This window comes from Pelobates fuscus, chromosome 5 (genome assembly GCF_036172605.1).
Source record: "Pelobates fuscus isolate aPelFus1 chromosome 5, aPelFus1.pri, whole genome shotgun sequence".
Lineage (NCBI taxonomy): Eukaryota > Metazoa > Chordata > Amphibia > Anura > Pelobatidae > Pelobates > Pelobates fuscus.
The window spans coordinates 319,116,242-319,131,887 of NC_086321.1; the positions used below are offsets into that span (position 1 = coordinate 319,116,242).

The 15,646-nt window shown below is 45.8% G+C and overlaps 1 pseudogene; it reads left to right on the forward strand.

Annotated features, from left to right (window-relative positions):
* Positions 1-13,522: 13,522 nt before the first annotated feature.
* LOC134612232 (uncharacterized) lies at positions 13,523-14,652 on the forward strand (annotated as a pseudogene).
* The last annotated feature ends 994 nt before the right edge of the window (positions 14,653-15,646 follow it).

Below are 15,646 nucleotides of genomic sequence, written 5' to 3' on the forward strand. Positions count from 1 at the left end.
TGTCAATGAGACAGCCACTAGAGGAAAAAGGGGAAGGCTTAACTAATTGATAAACATAGCAGTTTCTCTGAAACTGCTATGTTTATAAAACAATTAGTTAACCCTAGCTGGACCTGGCACCCAGACCACTTCATTAAGCTGAAGTGGTCTGGGTTCCTAGAGTGGTCCTTTAAGGGGGAGTTTGTATGAACAATATTCTTTTAATTAGGGGAATATTGGTGCATTGGTGCATGTAGAATCCCTTTTATTTCATTATAGGTATATTAAGTTTCAGGGGAAATTAACATTATTATGACATCCAGATATTTAAAGAGATGTGCACTTATTGCCTAAGTGGTGTATTTCTTTGAGCATATATTAAGATAGTGTTAAAGTGCAAATATAATAATGTATCCTACGAAAGTGCAATGTAGTAATGTGTCGCCTATATGTATGGAGGGACTCAAAATGTTTAAAAGGGTATATACACAATTTATAAAAATCACTTTCCTGAATAATATAAATGTACAATATGTAAAAAAAATTTACAAAAATAAATTATTAAAAACAAAAATAGAAACAGAAAATAATGTTGAAACCACAGAATAAAATACACATGATGCAATTTAAAATAACCCTAATCTAAACATTAAAAAAACATATTCATTCATAAGATGACACAGTTCAAAATCATTATTTAACCCGTATGGTGTCATGGTATTGAAATTAAAAATGAATTTAATTTCCTCTTTTCCTTTTTTTTTATGTAGTCTCCTCCTCTCCAATCTTTTTGTTACGAGTTTTATAGCACTAAAGAACATACCTTCAGGGTTTTTTTTGGTGTGTAGTTCTGAAGTGGTTAGAGACACTGTGTGACTCCACTTATGTGTTCTGCCACCCTAGTGTTCAGGTTTCGAATTGTGCGACCTACATATAAGAGGTTGCACGGCATTTTAAAACATAAATTACTCCTTTAGAGTAGCAAGTTAGGTGATCTTTTATTGAGAACTTTTGATTTATGAAGGGTTCTAGATCTGTTATATGTCTTTTTTTACTCTTGGTGTTTTTGCATGCTAAGCATTGCCCACATCCGTAAAAGCCTTTGTTCGTTGTGAAGAAATTTTTCTTCAGTGTTATTTATTTATTGCTACGTTGTACTAGGGTATTTCTCAAATTTTTGGTCCCCATAAAAATTATTTTAGGTTTTTCTGGCAGAATATTTTTGAGGACAGGATCATCTCGTAAGATGTGCCAGTACTTCTTCATAATTTTGTTAATTTTTCTGTTATTACCATTATGTCAGGGGTCCGCGGGCAGCTAGTAGGGAAGGCTGCTCGCAGCTCGCAGCACTCACCCTCAGTCCATCGCCGCCTGCGGTCTCCCCTCCTCCTACCTGTCGGCGAGCGGCGTCTCCTCTCCGCCGCTCGCCGCTCGCATCCGTCACGCCTCCCAGCGGCAGCATGTATAACGCTGCACGCTGGAAGGTCGTTGATTTATGCAAACGCCGGGGTCACGTGAGTGACCCGGCGTTAAAGCAACAGTACCACAATCACAGTGGGAGGCTTAGATATCTCCCACGTGTGATTGTTAATTCTGATTGGAAGTTATCCAATCAGAATTTAACCTAGGGTATTTATACTCACCTTTCCTGTTCCTCCCTGCCCTGTTGTGGTCTTTGCTGTATAGTATTGATTCTGAACTTGTGATTTCTGGTTACGTACTCTCTGGCTTGTTAAACTGACTTTGTGACTTTCTCCTACCCTTTGACCTCGGCTTGTTTATCGTTATCCTGTTTTCTGGTTCCCCTGACTCGGCTTGTCTCCTGACTATTCTGTGTGTGCTTAGCCCGGCCACTCTAAGGTCCGGTACGGCACCTTTTCTGTGTGTGTGTGTGTGTGTGTCTGTTAGCGTGTTGGGTTCCCGGAATCGTGACATTACAACAGGGCCATTATGGAACCTGCTGACATTCCACAGCTCCTAGTTAATCAGGAGGCTAGAATGGATGGTTTAGACCATCATATGGATCAGTTTGCCCAGGCTTTACAAACCATACTGGCTCGTACTGCCCACTTGCAACCTGCCGTTCAAGAAGTTGTTGCTGCTGGGCCAGAACCCAGTCCTGATCCGGTAACCGCTCCTGCTCACGTGGTTCACATGACGCCACCTCAGCGCTATAGCGGTGATCCAGCACTGGGTAGTGAGACTTATGAGTGGGTTCATAGGGGCGCTACGAGGGTGAGGATAGTGGTGGCCACACTTAGTGGACTGCTGTAACGAGGGAGGCATATGGATTTCGGACCGGTGTTAGCTGTTATCCTTGGCCGCTGGTAGTGAAACTTACGAAAGTTGTTCTCCGAGCGGGGACACTACGAGGTTGAGGGAGGTGACTTAGGTCACACGAGTAAAGGAAAGGGATTACTGTTGATTTTATTTGAACTGTGATGCATGCACTGTATTTCAATTGAATTGTTGTTTTAATTAGGAGTCATTCAAACTCCTGTGTCTGTCTCTGCATTCACTTTACCTTTTTTACTTTCTACTCTACTTCCTGTATTATTTACACTATCCACTCCTATTTCTCTTGTGAGAGAAGTGATTGGTCACACACTTCTCACCCCGCTCCAATCCGTGGCTACCACCTCGGGTACACGGATTCAGTGACTAGTCTACGTTTTGGGAAGACGCACTTGGGGGTGGCAGTCGAGCATTGTAGACGCTCTTTTTCAAAAATTAGGGAAGGCCAGTAGGGGCTGGTTAGCATGTGATTTAGTGGAAGACAGAGAGGGTGAGGAGATGGTTAAAGGTGTTGAAAAGATTGCTAAAGTGTGTAAAATTGCTGTGCCTACATGTGGTAGATTACAGCCAGAAAGCTGGCGTAGATTACTGACAGAGAAGAAAGGTAAGCTTACAGATAATGATTTATTGCGTACTGCTGAAGCATGGTACAGAGTAGCGAAGGCTATTCAGCAGGAAGGTTGGGTTGAGGAAGAAATAAATCACAAAGGTGTAAAACTGTATGTATATCATAATAATTGTGTTGCTGGGGCATTCCCTCAGCCAGCGCCCCAAAATGGCGCCCAGGGGATGTCCATCCCCAAGGTTCAGTCAGCAATAAGTGACAGCCAGCTGACCATGGTCCCCACTCCCAATCCTCCAATCACCCATCCCGTCATTTCCCCTGTTTGTCCGGTCCTGAATTCTGATGGATCATTATTCTCCCCATCATCATCCCTAACATTCCCATCATCCTCATCCATCCCTGCACTACCTTCTCTACCTAATCCAAGCATTTCATCTGCCATTCCTTCTCTACACTCTCTCTCCGTCAATAATCCTACCCTCCCGTCTGCATCCACCCAGTTCACTAACCCCTCCTCTCTTGCTACTGTCAATCCTACTACACCCACCCCGGCTCCTCCTACTACACCTGCCTCTGCTAATCCCTCTCCGCTCTCTCCCTTTCCCACTCCTCCCACAGCCCAGGTTCCTACCCCTTCAGTTTCATATCCGTATCCCGGATGTCCCACCTCCTTCCCTAATCCCTGCCCAACTAACCCACCCTCCCCAGGTTCCGCCCAAAACCCTGCCCAGTTGTCTTGGCCCTACCCCTTCCCTTACCCCTTGGCCCTGCCCTATCCAAACCAAGCCTACTTCCTTTCCCAAGCCACTCCCCAGACCCCGGTCATGCCCAGTCCGGCACAGTCTGCCCCGGATATGCCCACATCCAATATGCCCGTCACTTCTTCCCTTAACCCTAACGCAGCTTCCTTTCACGCCTCCAATATGGCGGTCCCCAGTCATCCGGCACCCATAATGCCGGTACTTCCCGGTGATTACTCACCCCAAGCTCATAATCCACTGGCCACTCCAGCTTCTGGGATTCCCTCATTTCCCCCGGTTTTGACACCTCAAATAGCCCCATTACTCAGAGGGGTCCAGGTCACAGATGAGGATGAGTCTGAGGAGGGATCCCAGGGCTCACAGGATGCCATGGGGCCCACACCCCGCCGTTCCCTCAATGATCCTTTCGGACATACAGGCCGGGGGGATCGGGCCCCTCCTAAATATGTAGCTTTTAATCCTACTCAGGCTAGTGCCCTGATGAAATCACTCCCTGACCCAGAAAAGCAGCCTATGCCTTTTTACAGAGGAATAGTTCAGATTCAAAAGACTTATTCCGCAGCATGGCGTGATTTACTGAGCATTTGTGCCATTAAGGCCAGGGATGCATATTGGCCCAACATGGCCCGCCACCTCAGTACAGATCTGCTCATAAGTGACATTGATTACGCCTCCGGAGTAACCTTTTGTAACCAACTCAAAGAATGGGCTAAGGACAAACTTGCAGATCAGGCTGCTGGCCTTACTGATATTGTACAAGACAAAGGAGAATCAGTGGAAAGGTTTCATGCAAGACTGTTTCAAATGTTTACAGATTTAGGATTTGATCTTACAGACAAGATCCATTCTCAAATACTGTCTGGTGCATTTGTCCAAGGTGTTAAAGACTCCATACGCAAGGGAACCATTGCTGCACGCCCTGAATATAAGGTGGTCCCTCTGGATACCTTACTCTTAGTTGCTAGAGGTCTGGAATCTGCCCAGACTCCTAGAAGGCCCAGTTCAGCTCCTCTCATGGTGTCCCGCACCGGACCTGTCCCTAAAGGCACCAAACCCGAGGATGGATATTGCTTTAATTGCAAAGCCAAAGGACATTTAAAAAATGACTGCCCTGAACCAAAAAAGGTGGTGTCCAAGCCTGCCCCTAGCCCCAAGGCCTCAAAAACAGTTCCAATAGTTGAGGAGCCTGATGATTAGGAAATTGGCAAGCCTGTGTCATTAACCCCTGTCATGGCAGTGTCTTCAGGGGATAAGGGGGGGCCACTTGCCACTGTGACTCTACCCATTGAAGGACAACCTACCACATTTCTTGTTGACACAGGTGCAGCCCGAAGTGTTCTACGAGAACAAGACCTGCCAGATCCATCTTTTCTGTCAAATATTGATGTCTCTTGTGTTGGAGTGGACGGCCAACCAAGACACAGTCCTTTAACAACTCCATTACGAGTTGGCAACTACCCTAGCTTGCTTGCTCGTTTTGTGGTATCCTCCACATGCCCAATTAACCTGTTAGGCGCTGATGTCCTCTCACGCCTGCAGGCATCTATCACCTTCACCCCAGATGGACAAGTAGAACTGTCTACTCCTCTATCTGAATCAGACACCTCAGCCTTGTGCTCCCTGCCTCTGATGCTGCATTTAGAAGAACCCAGTGGGGAAGCAAAGGAACAGAGGTCCAATTTTCCAGATGAACTAAAGACAAAGGTACCTGCAAAATTATAGTCCTCAGGCCCAGAGGACATAGGTCACCTAAAAGTTCCACCTGTGGTGGTAAAGCTCATTCCAGGTGCAAAGTTACCAAGAAAACCACAATATCCTTTAAAACTAGCTCAAGCTGCAGCTATTTCAATTCAAATCAAAGCACTCTTGGAGAAGGGGGCTCTTGTAAAATGTGAATCAAAATGCAACACCCCATTATTTCCTGTGAAGAAGAAAACTCCAAAAGGTGAACCAGAGAAGTATAGAATGGTTCAGGATCTCCGTGCAGTTAATGAAGCAACAGTTCTGGACACCCCTATTGTGCCTAACCCACACACTCTGCTCTCTGGGGTCCCACCTTCAGCAAAATACTTCACAGTCATTGATTTGGCCAATGCCTTCTTCAGTGTACCACTGGATCCAATTTGCCAATACCTGTTTGCTTTCACACATGAAATGCAACAGTACACATGAACTGTCATGCCCCAAGGGGCACAAAACTCTCCAAGCCAGTTTGCAAAGGCCATGTGCTCTATTCTTGATCCATGGCAAGCAGACCATCCAGAAGTTGTCCTGCTCCAGTATGTGGATGATTTACTGCTCTGTGGAGATGACATACCAACAACAGAAGAATGTTCAATTAGTCTCCTTTGCTATTTGGCAGAACAAGGATGCAAAGCATCACTTCTCAAGCTGCAATTCTGTCAACCTACAGTAATCTTCCTTGGACATTGCCTATCCCAAGGCACCAGACATCTCACTCGGGACCGAGTTAGAGCAGTACTGGATATTCCACCTCCAAGGACTTCAAAATCTCTACATGCCTTCTTAGGCCTCATTTCCTACTGCCGAGCATGGATCCCAGAAGCCTCTCTGCTCATGCAACCTCTCTATGATGCACTCAAATCAGACCCATTCTGCCTGACCAATGAAGCACTGGATAATTTCAATACACTAAAACGTGCAATTGCATCTGTTCCTGCTCTAGGCCTACCAGACTACACCAAACCCTTCAAATTGTTTGTCTCTGAAAGACAAGGCCATGCTACAGGAGTCCTTACCCAAACAAATGACTTAAGAGGCCGTCAATGACCTATTGGCTTTTTCTCCTGCCAGCTGGATATCGTGGCCAGAGGGACCCCTTCTTGCCTTAGGGCAGTTTTTGCAGCAAGAGAACTCATTGAAAGAACTGCAGACCTGGTCCTTGGCCACCCTCTAGTTGTCTTGGCCCCTCATGACATTTCTGCCATCATCAACCAAGTACAACTCAAGCATGTGTCTCCTGCAAGACACCTACGCCTCCAATGTCATCTCCTGTTACCTGACAACATTACCATACAAAGATGTCAAGTTCTCAATCCGTCCACTCTTCTCCCACTACCTGAAGGAGGTATCCACTATGGGTTTATCATGGATGAAACCTACATCTACCTTCTTACTGGTACCATCAAGAGAATGCATCCTGATTTATCCTTTCATGATGGACAGGCTCCTCTCTGCGAGGGACCAGGATATGCCTTCTGTACCATGTGGTATAAGCCAAACAGCACTCCTGAGCCTTGCTATGAAGATGAGCTTTATCACCTAGTGGAGGTGAAACTCACTGCCCAAGACTTTTACTGTGACTCTGAAGGCAACAGCATGGCCTTGATTCAATTACCTTCAGAGCTCAATTACTTGTACCGTCATTGGGATACTGCCATTCCACATGTCCCTGTCACCAAGTTGAAAACAAAATCATGGAATGATCTTGGGCCCATGGCAAAATTATGGGCCACCATGGATGAATCACAGCTACAGGAAAATGGCATTGTCAAATACCCAACAACTGACCATCTTGAAGCATGGCCACGCCACTTCCTGGAAAATGAATTTCAAGATCTGGTCATAGTGAATGATTATGACCCAGAGACACCTCATGACTGTTTTGAACAGATGAAAATGGAGACAATACACTTACCAACTGTGCATGAGAATCCATTAACAAATCCTGATTTCACCCTGTTTGTGGACGGTTCAAGGTATGCTGATGAAGAAGGAAAATACCACACAGGATATGCCGTAACCACAACAGATGAAGTTATCAAATCATCATCTTTACCACCAGCAATGTCTGCACAAGAAGCTGAATTACAAGCCCTGACTTCAGCATGCAAAATCTCTGAAGGAAAACGTGCCAACATCTACACGGATTCAAGATACGCTCTGGGTGTGGCACATGACTTCGGCCTAATTTGGAAAACAAGAGGATTTCTTACCACTGCCGGTACACCAGTCAAACACAGCTCTGCAATCAAGGAACTAATGGATGCCCTCCTACTCCCTGAAGAAGTGGCCATTTTAAAAGTGAAGGCACATGGGAAGTTGGATACAGATGAAGCAAGGGGCAACCATTTGGCTGATCAGGCTGCTAAGCAAGCAGCAAGAAAATTGCAGGAAGTGGATGAAGAAGTGTCCGGACACAAAGAAATTCCTATTTTTGCCTTGCAGTCTCTTCCTACTGACCTAAGAATCTTACGGGAACAGCAAGCTACAATTACCCCCGAAGAAATACAGAAGTGGAAGAAGAAGGGAGCAGTCCTAAAGGATGGAGTATATTACAACAACTTTAGATTCTGCCTTCCTAAAAATTTATATCCCGCAGTTGTCCAATGGGCACATGGACCTGCACATCTGTCAAAAGACTTAATGGCCGCCCTCATACAAAAGTATTATGAAGCACCTGGAATCACAACATTGATCAACAGCTTCTGTAGGGCCTGTGTCATTTGTGCAAAATGCAACCCAGGGAAACCAACCAAGGTGCCCTTGAAACACCTGGCTAAGCCCATGTACCCATTCCAGAGAATTCAGATTGATCACATACAAATGCCCAAGAGTGGGCCTCATGAGTATGCACTAGTAATAGTGGACATGTTCTCAGGCTGGCCAGAAGCCTACCCAGTGGCCAATATCACTGCCAAGACAACAGCAAAACGTCTACTTGCAGATATTGTATGTAGATTTGGACTTCCAGAAGTCATTGAAAGTGACCAGGGCCCAGCCTTTACAGCAACAGTGACTAAAGAAATTTGGAATGCTCTGGGAGTGACCCTAGACTTTCACACCCCTTACCACCCACAAAGTAGTGGCAAAGTGGAACGCATGAATGGCACCCTAAAAGCCAGAATGTTAAAAATGTCACAAGAAACAAAGATGCCCTGGCCAGAAAGCCTGTCAGTAGCTTTATTCAGTGTTAGGCACACACCTAGAGGGAAGCACTCACTATCCCCATATGAGATTCTATTTGGGACTGCACCCAGACTAGGTTGTTATTACCCGCAACAGTTGCAGCTTCAAACTGATGTTTTAGTAGACTATGTAACTGAACTTGCAAATGCCTTAAACAAAATACATGCCCAAGTTTTCTCTTCAATTCCAGATCCCGAATCTGATACGGGTACCCACAACCTGCTTCCCGGAGATTGGGTTCTAGTCAAGAAATTTGTGCGGAAACACACCCTGGAACCAAGATTTGACTGGCCATTCCAAGTCCTCCTGATCACTGCAACCTCCGTCAAATTGGCCGGCAGGCCACATTGGATCCACGCTTCCCATTGCAAAAAGACTCCTGCCCCAGAGGAAGCAGATACCGCACAACCATGTACCTCTGGTACATCTTCTCCTTAGTTAGCCTAACTAAGACCCAGCAAGTAGCCATCACCAAAGATGCCAGTGGGTATACCTTCTGGTACAATTCTTCATGTACCCGTGTGGCTACTTATACTTTTGATTACTGTGACATTGTAGAATGCCCATTCCCTACATCACAGATTCAGAATATCTATAGAGATATTCCTCATTCAAAGGACCCCTATGTTTGTGTAGTTGACAAACAATGGGGGCATAATTGTAACCATTGGGGGGCGGCGGGATGGAATGCCGGGCCTGCCTGGGGTTACAAACCAAAAAGTGCCTATCTAAAGTAGATGACCATGGTAGATCTCTCCTCCAAAGAATGACCCTAAGGAAGCCTGGAGGAGGCACACCCATGAAATTAATCCTAAATATTGAGCATCCCAGTCCAACAGATGCAGATCAGTATGTAATGGGAATGTATTGGAAGAAAGGTTCCTATAACAAGTTAGGGCACTTCTACCTTAAAGATATGTGCCACTCTCCAGAGTGGCAAGGGGCCACTCATATGGTCTCAAATCCATTAAAACCACACATCCAGTCCTTTAAAGACATGATGGCCATTGCGAACCCCACCTTTGAAGACACCATGGCCGCTGAAACAGGTTTTAATGATGTTAATCTATGGTTGGAATGGATGAAATATAATGCCAACAAACATAACAGAACCGCATGCTATGTGTGTGGTGGTGCCCGGCCTCACCTCGGCACCGTACCTTTAACCTTGCCAGTAGATTTAGAAGAATGTGTTTTGAGTCTTTTTGCCTACCACTACAATTTCAATAGGTCCCTCTGCAAAGCATGGACAGTGGAATATCCTCTTTTAACCAAGGATGTCAAACCCCCAGATGGTGTTACAGTATATAAAGGTAACTACACTTGTTATGCTAATTATGATGGAATTGGTAAATTCTTGGGTAACTTCTCTAAAGGGTATTGTGCCACCTACAGAAATGTCTCCATGAACTTGTTGCAATTCCATACTAGGTCATTGGGGGATATTTACTGGTTGTGTGGGGATTTACAGCTAAGATCCAGGATGGACAAGGAATGGTGGGGAGAGTGTACTCTTGCTAAAGCCATTATGCCTATACATATTATCTCTGACACACACCCTGACACACATGAGTCCAAACACACACCAGCCAAGGTTAAGCGTGAAGCCCCAGTAAAAGGCAGTTTTGACCCTCACATTTATATTGATGCCATTGGGGTGCCTAGGGGGGTGCCCAATGAATTTAAAGCAAGAGATGAAGTTGCTGCAGGATTTTAATCACTTTTTACCATAGTTACTGCAAACAAGAATTTGAATTGGATAAATTACATTTATTACAACCAACAACGCTTTGTTAATTACACCAGGGATGCCCTCCAGGGATTAGCCGAACAGCTGCAGGCTACATCTCAAATGTCCTTCCAGAATAGAATGGCCTTAGACATGATTCTAGCTGAAAAAGGGGGTGTATGTAAAATTTTGCCCGACACCATGACATGTTGTACTTACATCCCAGAAAACACAGGCCCTAATGGTAAAGTCACCTTAGCCATAGAAAAATTAAATGAGCTCTCTGAAGAGTTAAAAAGAAATTCTGGGATAAAAGATCCCTGGGAAAGATGGTTTGGTTGGATGACAGGATGGCAAAAAGCTTTAATGCATATTGGTATAGCAATACTAATTTCTCTTTTTATCTTTGCTCTTCTCGTTTGTTGTGTCCTCCCTTGTCTGAGAAAATTCCTACAGAAGACTGTAGACCAAGCAACACCAACTTTTGCACATCTGGCAGTTGATGACCAAGATTTTCAAGATCTCAACTCACCCTGTATACCGCTGCAAACTATCCCTTTTGTTGATAAAGTGCAAGAGTTCTAGGAAGGGACCAGTTTAGGGACAGCATCCGTCTGTGATGGGTAAAGTCTCAGTGCGGAGAAGTGGTGGACAAGCCACCATGGGCCACCCATGGGAGTGAGGCGTTCGAGAGCCATGCTGACGGATGAGTTAGCCTACTAGGGTCAGATTAAGGGACAGAATTGCACTTTGCATTAACACCTAGCTAGCGGCCACGGGGTTTCTGTGCCTTTGGGCTAACAAATTCTGGTATTAACAAATAAAGTTTATCTTTTAGAATCTAACATTTCATAGGGGGGACTGATGTAGAATTATTAAAAACCTGTATTGAACCTGTGTTGAATTTTTGCACTAACTCCATTTTAACCCACATTACCTGACAGATCCTCCATTTTAAACTACATTACATGACAGAATTTCCCAACAGCATTTAGTGTAATGAATAGAGACTGTATTTCCTATAAAGACATAGCTGACTCCGGAATTATTGAATCTCCTGTAACATGCAACAAAGTATAACCAAGGCCAGAGCCAAGGCCATGTGAAGCAGGCTTAATGAAATGTTCTATTCATAAAAGAACCCTGCACCTGACCACGAGTCTGACATCACTAACTGCCCAAAATGACGCTCAAGCCCCCCTTCCCACCGAGTAAGCCTCATGCTGGGAGAGATGGCGCTTGAGCCATCTGTCCACACCCGTGTCCAGAACAATACCACCTCCCGGTGGGAGGACACCTAGCTAACCACTTAGTTCTTGATCCAATTAATAATATTGATGGGTGGACACTGACATAGCCACTTTGATGTTTATTCACTGATATCTCAATAATCAATGATGATGTAATTTTGCTCTTATAAGGGTCTGCGAGCCCACTTTTGCCCAGATGCCATTAAATTTTCTCGAAGTTATTTTAACCTGAACTCCGTGTGTCAGTGTGAATTTACTTCTGCGTATACGCAATTTAATCATCTCAGATTTGGACAGGAACAGATAGATTTCTAAACATATTTGTTTATTTCTAAATTAATCTACATCACATGGGGAAAATTTTCGGTTCGGCGTTCGGCAATTCGGGACTTCGGCAATTCGGGACTTTGGCACTTTGGAACTTCAGCACTTTGGAACTTCAGCACTTCGGCAACTTCAGAATTTCGGAACTTCGGAATTTCGGAACTTCGGCATTTAGTGATTTCGGGACTTCGGGACTTCTCTTTCAGCCGCTTAGTAGATAACTCCCTAATTCCCACGGTATTAGGGAGTTATCTACCAAAAGGCTGAAAGACCTAAATTGGTCTTTCAGCCAAATTTACTAATACTAAGTAAAAATTACTTAGTATTAGTAAATTGTGCCCCTAATCGCTATACTGCCTGTGGCTGCTCACTGTTAAAAAAAGAAAAAAAAGGGTCCCCCCTCCTGAGTCCCCACCCGCGAGGCGTGAGTGGGGGCTTTAAAACTAAACCTATTGCCCCCCCGGCCCCCCACCCCTGAGCGGTGGTTGGGGCCCTAAAGTAAAATAATTGGGGGGGACCTATTGTCCTCCCCCCTGACCCAACCCTGAGCGGCGGATGGGGCCTTAAATAAAAATGTACCGCCCCAGGTGACTAGGGGTCCCCAAACTCCTAGTCACCCCCATCTCGAACAAAACTATCCCCTACCTACCCCCTCACCCTAAAAATAATGAGGGGGGGGCATTAACTAAGTACCTGTAAAAATAATAATAAAAAAAAAAAACATTTGATGTTTTCTTTCTTCTAAAATCTTCTTCTTTTTTCAGACCCAAAAAAGGGCAAATAAAAAAATCCATAATAAGCGACGCACATAAAAAAAAAAACAAGCGCAAATAAAAATAATCCTTCATCACCCATGGAGGGCTCTGCACAGACTGAGCTTTGCAGGGCGGGGGAAGGCTTATAAAGCCTTGCCCTGCCCTGCAATTAGGCTCAGAACACTCTGATTGGTGGGTTTAAGCCACCCAATCAGAGTGCTCTGACAGGTAAATGAAGAGACTGACGACAGGTAAGTCTCTACATTTACCTGTAACAGCACTCTGGTTGGCTTGAAATCCACCAATCAGAGTGCTCTGTGTCATTTTACACAGCGTGGGAAAGTTCTTTGGAATTTTCCCACGCTGTGTAATTTGACTCATAACTCTCTGATTGGTTACTTTCAATACACCAATCAGAGAGTTATGAGTCAAATTACACAGCTTGGGAAAATTCCAAAGAACTTTCCCACGCTGTGTAAAATGACACAGAGCACTCTGGTGGATTTCAAGCTAACCAATCAGAGTGCTGTGACAGGTAAATGTAGATACTTACCTGTCTATGGAACAAGCGGTGCAAAGTGATGCCTCCAACAATGCAGAGGAGATACCTGTAGCTTTTGTCCGTGATGTTCCGAGATCTGGAGATCATTTGGATTGTTACTTACAAACAGTTTAAAATATGTGGACTCAGCAGACGCAAACCAAAGACTGCAGCTTATCCTTCAATCTCAGGAGGCTGAGAGAGAGAGAGAGGCTGCTGAGCGCCAAGCTGAGAGAGAGAGGCTGCTGAGCGCCAAGCTGAGATAGAGAGAGAGGCTGCTGAGCGCCAAGCTGAGAGGGAGAGAGAGGCTGCTGAGAGGGAGAGAGAGGCTGCAGAGCGGCAGGCTGAGAGAGAGGCCTCGGAGCGACAAGCTGCCAGAGAGCATGAGCTAAAAATGGCTGAGTTGGAGAGGTTGACTGCCTCCCCTATAAGTATTAATTCCAGAGACTCTTCTGCACCCAAACCACGTGCAGAGAATTTTCCAACTTTGGACAAAGATGGTGATTTGGAATTTTTCCTGTGCAGTTTTGAAAAAGTTTGCAGGCAGTACCAGCTACCAAAGGACCAGTGGGCAAAATACCTCACCCCTGGTCTCAGAGGTCCTGCACTGGAAGCATTTACTGCACTTCCAGCAGAATTTGACCAGGACTATGATGTGATTAAGGCTGCCTTGCAAAAACGATACAACCTTACTCCTGAGGTGTACCGAAAGAAATTCAGGACTTTGCAAAAGCATCCCGCAGAAAGTTATACAGCAGTTGTGGGGCACCTGGCGACAGCATTCCGACAGTGGACTACAGGGCTGGAGATTACCACTTTGGAAAGTTTGCAAAACTTGTTAATAAAAGAACAGTTTTTGCAGCTCTGCCCAGCTGATGTACAGGAATGGTTGCTGGACCGGAACCCCAAAACGTCATTGGAGGCGGGTGAGCTGGCAGATTTCCACACTGCCAATCGAGCAACAGTGGACCGGAGCAGAGGTTTTGCCAAGGGAATATCCAGCTGGAGGATCACACAACCACGACTCCCCATCACCAGGCCTAGCGGGCCATCTTTTGTTTCAGCTCCCCCTCAGGGAGAGGGGAAGCTAGTGCCATGTCTGCGCAAGGAGATAGTCGCAGATGTTTTATTTGCAACCAAATGGGGCACTTGAGGAATACCTGCCCAGAAAAAAGGAGGCCATCACCCTCATCCGGAGGGGGGTTCAACCTGCATCTTCTGTGTTGTTCGTGACCAAGTCAGAGGGCAACAACAATGTGAACCTGCAGCCTGTTACAGTGGGAGAGAAGGTAAGTGTGGGGCTCAGGGACACTGGGGCAGATGTGACTCTTGTGCGTCCAGAGCTAGTGCGCTCTGAGGACTTCATTCCTGGCAGGACATTAGCTGTAAAAGGGATTGGGGGAATACGTCCTGCAGTGCCAGTGGCACGTGTATATTTGGATTGGGGAGCGGGCATGGGGTCTGAGGCATGTGGGGGTATCAGATAATATTCCTACAAATGTATTGCTTGGTACCGATGTATAGGTTGTTATCCCAGTATGTGCCTGAGAGTGATATGTGTTACCAACCAAAGCCCTGTAGGGGCCCTGCTGTGGAAAGGACAGGGTGCAAATGTTTATGTAAATTACTGTGCTTGGAGGGAGGTCAGAATGTATGTCAGTCTGTGCCAGAGCCCAGGGTGTCTGTGGAATCGTGTAACAAGGTATGTAGACAATTGTGCTGGGAGGGAGGGCAGAGCGAGCATGTGTGCCAGTCTGTGCCAGAACCAAACTTGTCTGTGGTACCCTGTGAGGATGTGCCAAGTGCAAATCACGGGGAGGGGGAGACAGAGGTTACCACTGTAGCTGTGGTAACCCGGCAGCGGTCTTACCCAAGTAGGGAGCAGGGCCTGCCGCAGCCTGCAGACTCAGAGCGTATGTCAACAGGAGAGCACCCAGATGGGGGAACCAGGGAGTCTCGCACCTTGTTACCATCCCCTCCTGTAGTCCAGGGGCAGGAATCTGTGTCCGAGCCTATTGACTCTGAGACTGAGGCGCGGTGTCCTGAATTCCAGCAGGCCCAACGGATAGATCCCACGTTAGAGGTATTGAGGGAACGTGCTAGGCAGCCACTCACAGACAGGGATAGGGAGAGAGTGTACTGGGATAATGAGAGGTTATACAGAGAAACCATTCCTACTATGGGGCAAGAGCCTTGGGTAACAGAAAGGCAGCTGGCGGTACCTCAGAGGTACCCTTCTGACGAGCCTGGTCGGGTGAAACGCGCGCGTCAAGGGAATTACCTTGCAGCTTATCATACTTACTATTAAGTTACCATGTCTGTACTCCACTTTCTGTACTTTTCTTACCTGGGGGGTTGGATTTAGGTGCCCTTGAAGGCACGGGGGATTATCTACGGATAATTTATCCAGCAGCTTTGGCTTTTTCATTAATCTTTTTTCGTCATCCTCTCTCTCCTCCCTGCTACCCTAGGAATATTTCAATACATGAGTGAGTTGTGTTGAATCCTGTGTTCTGGC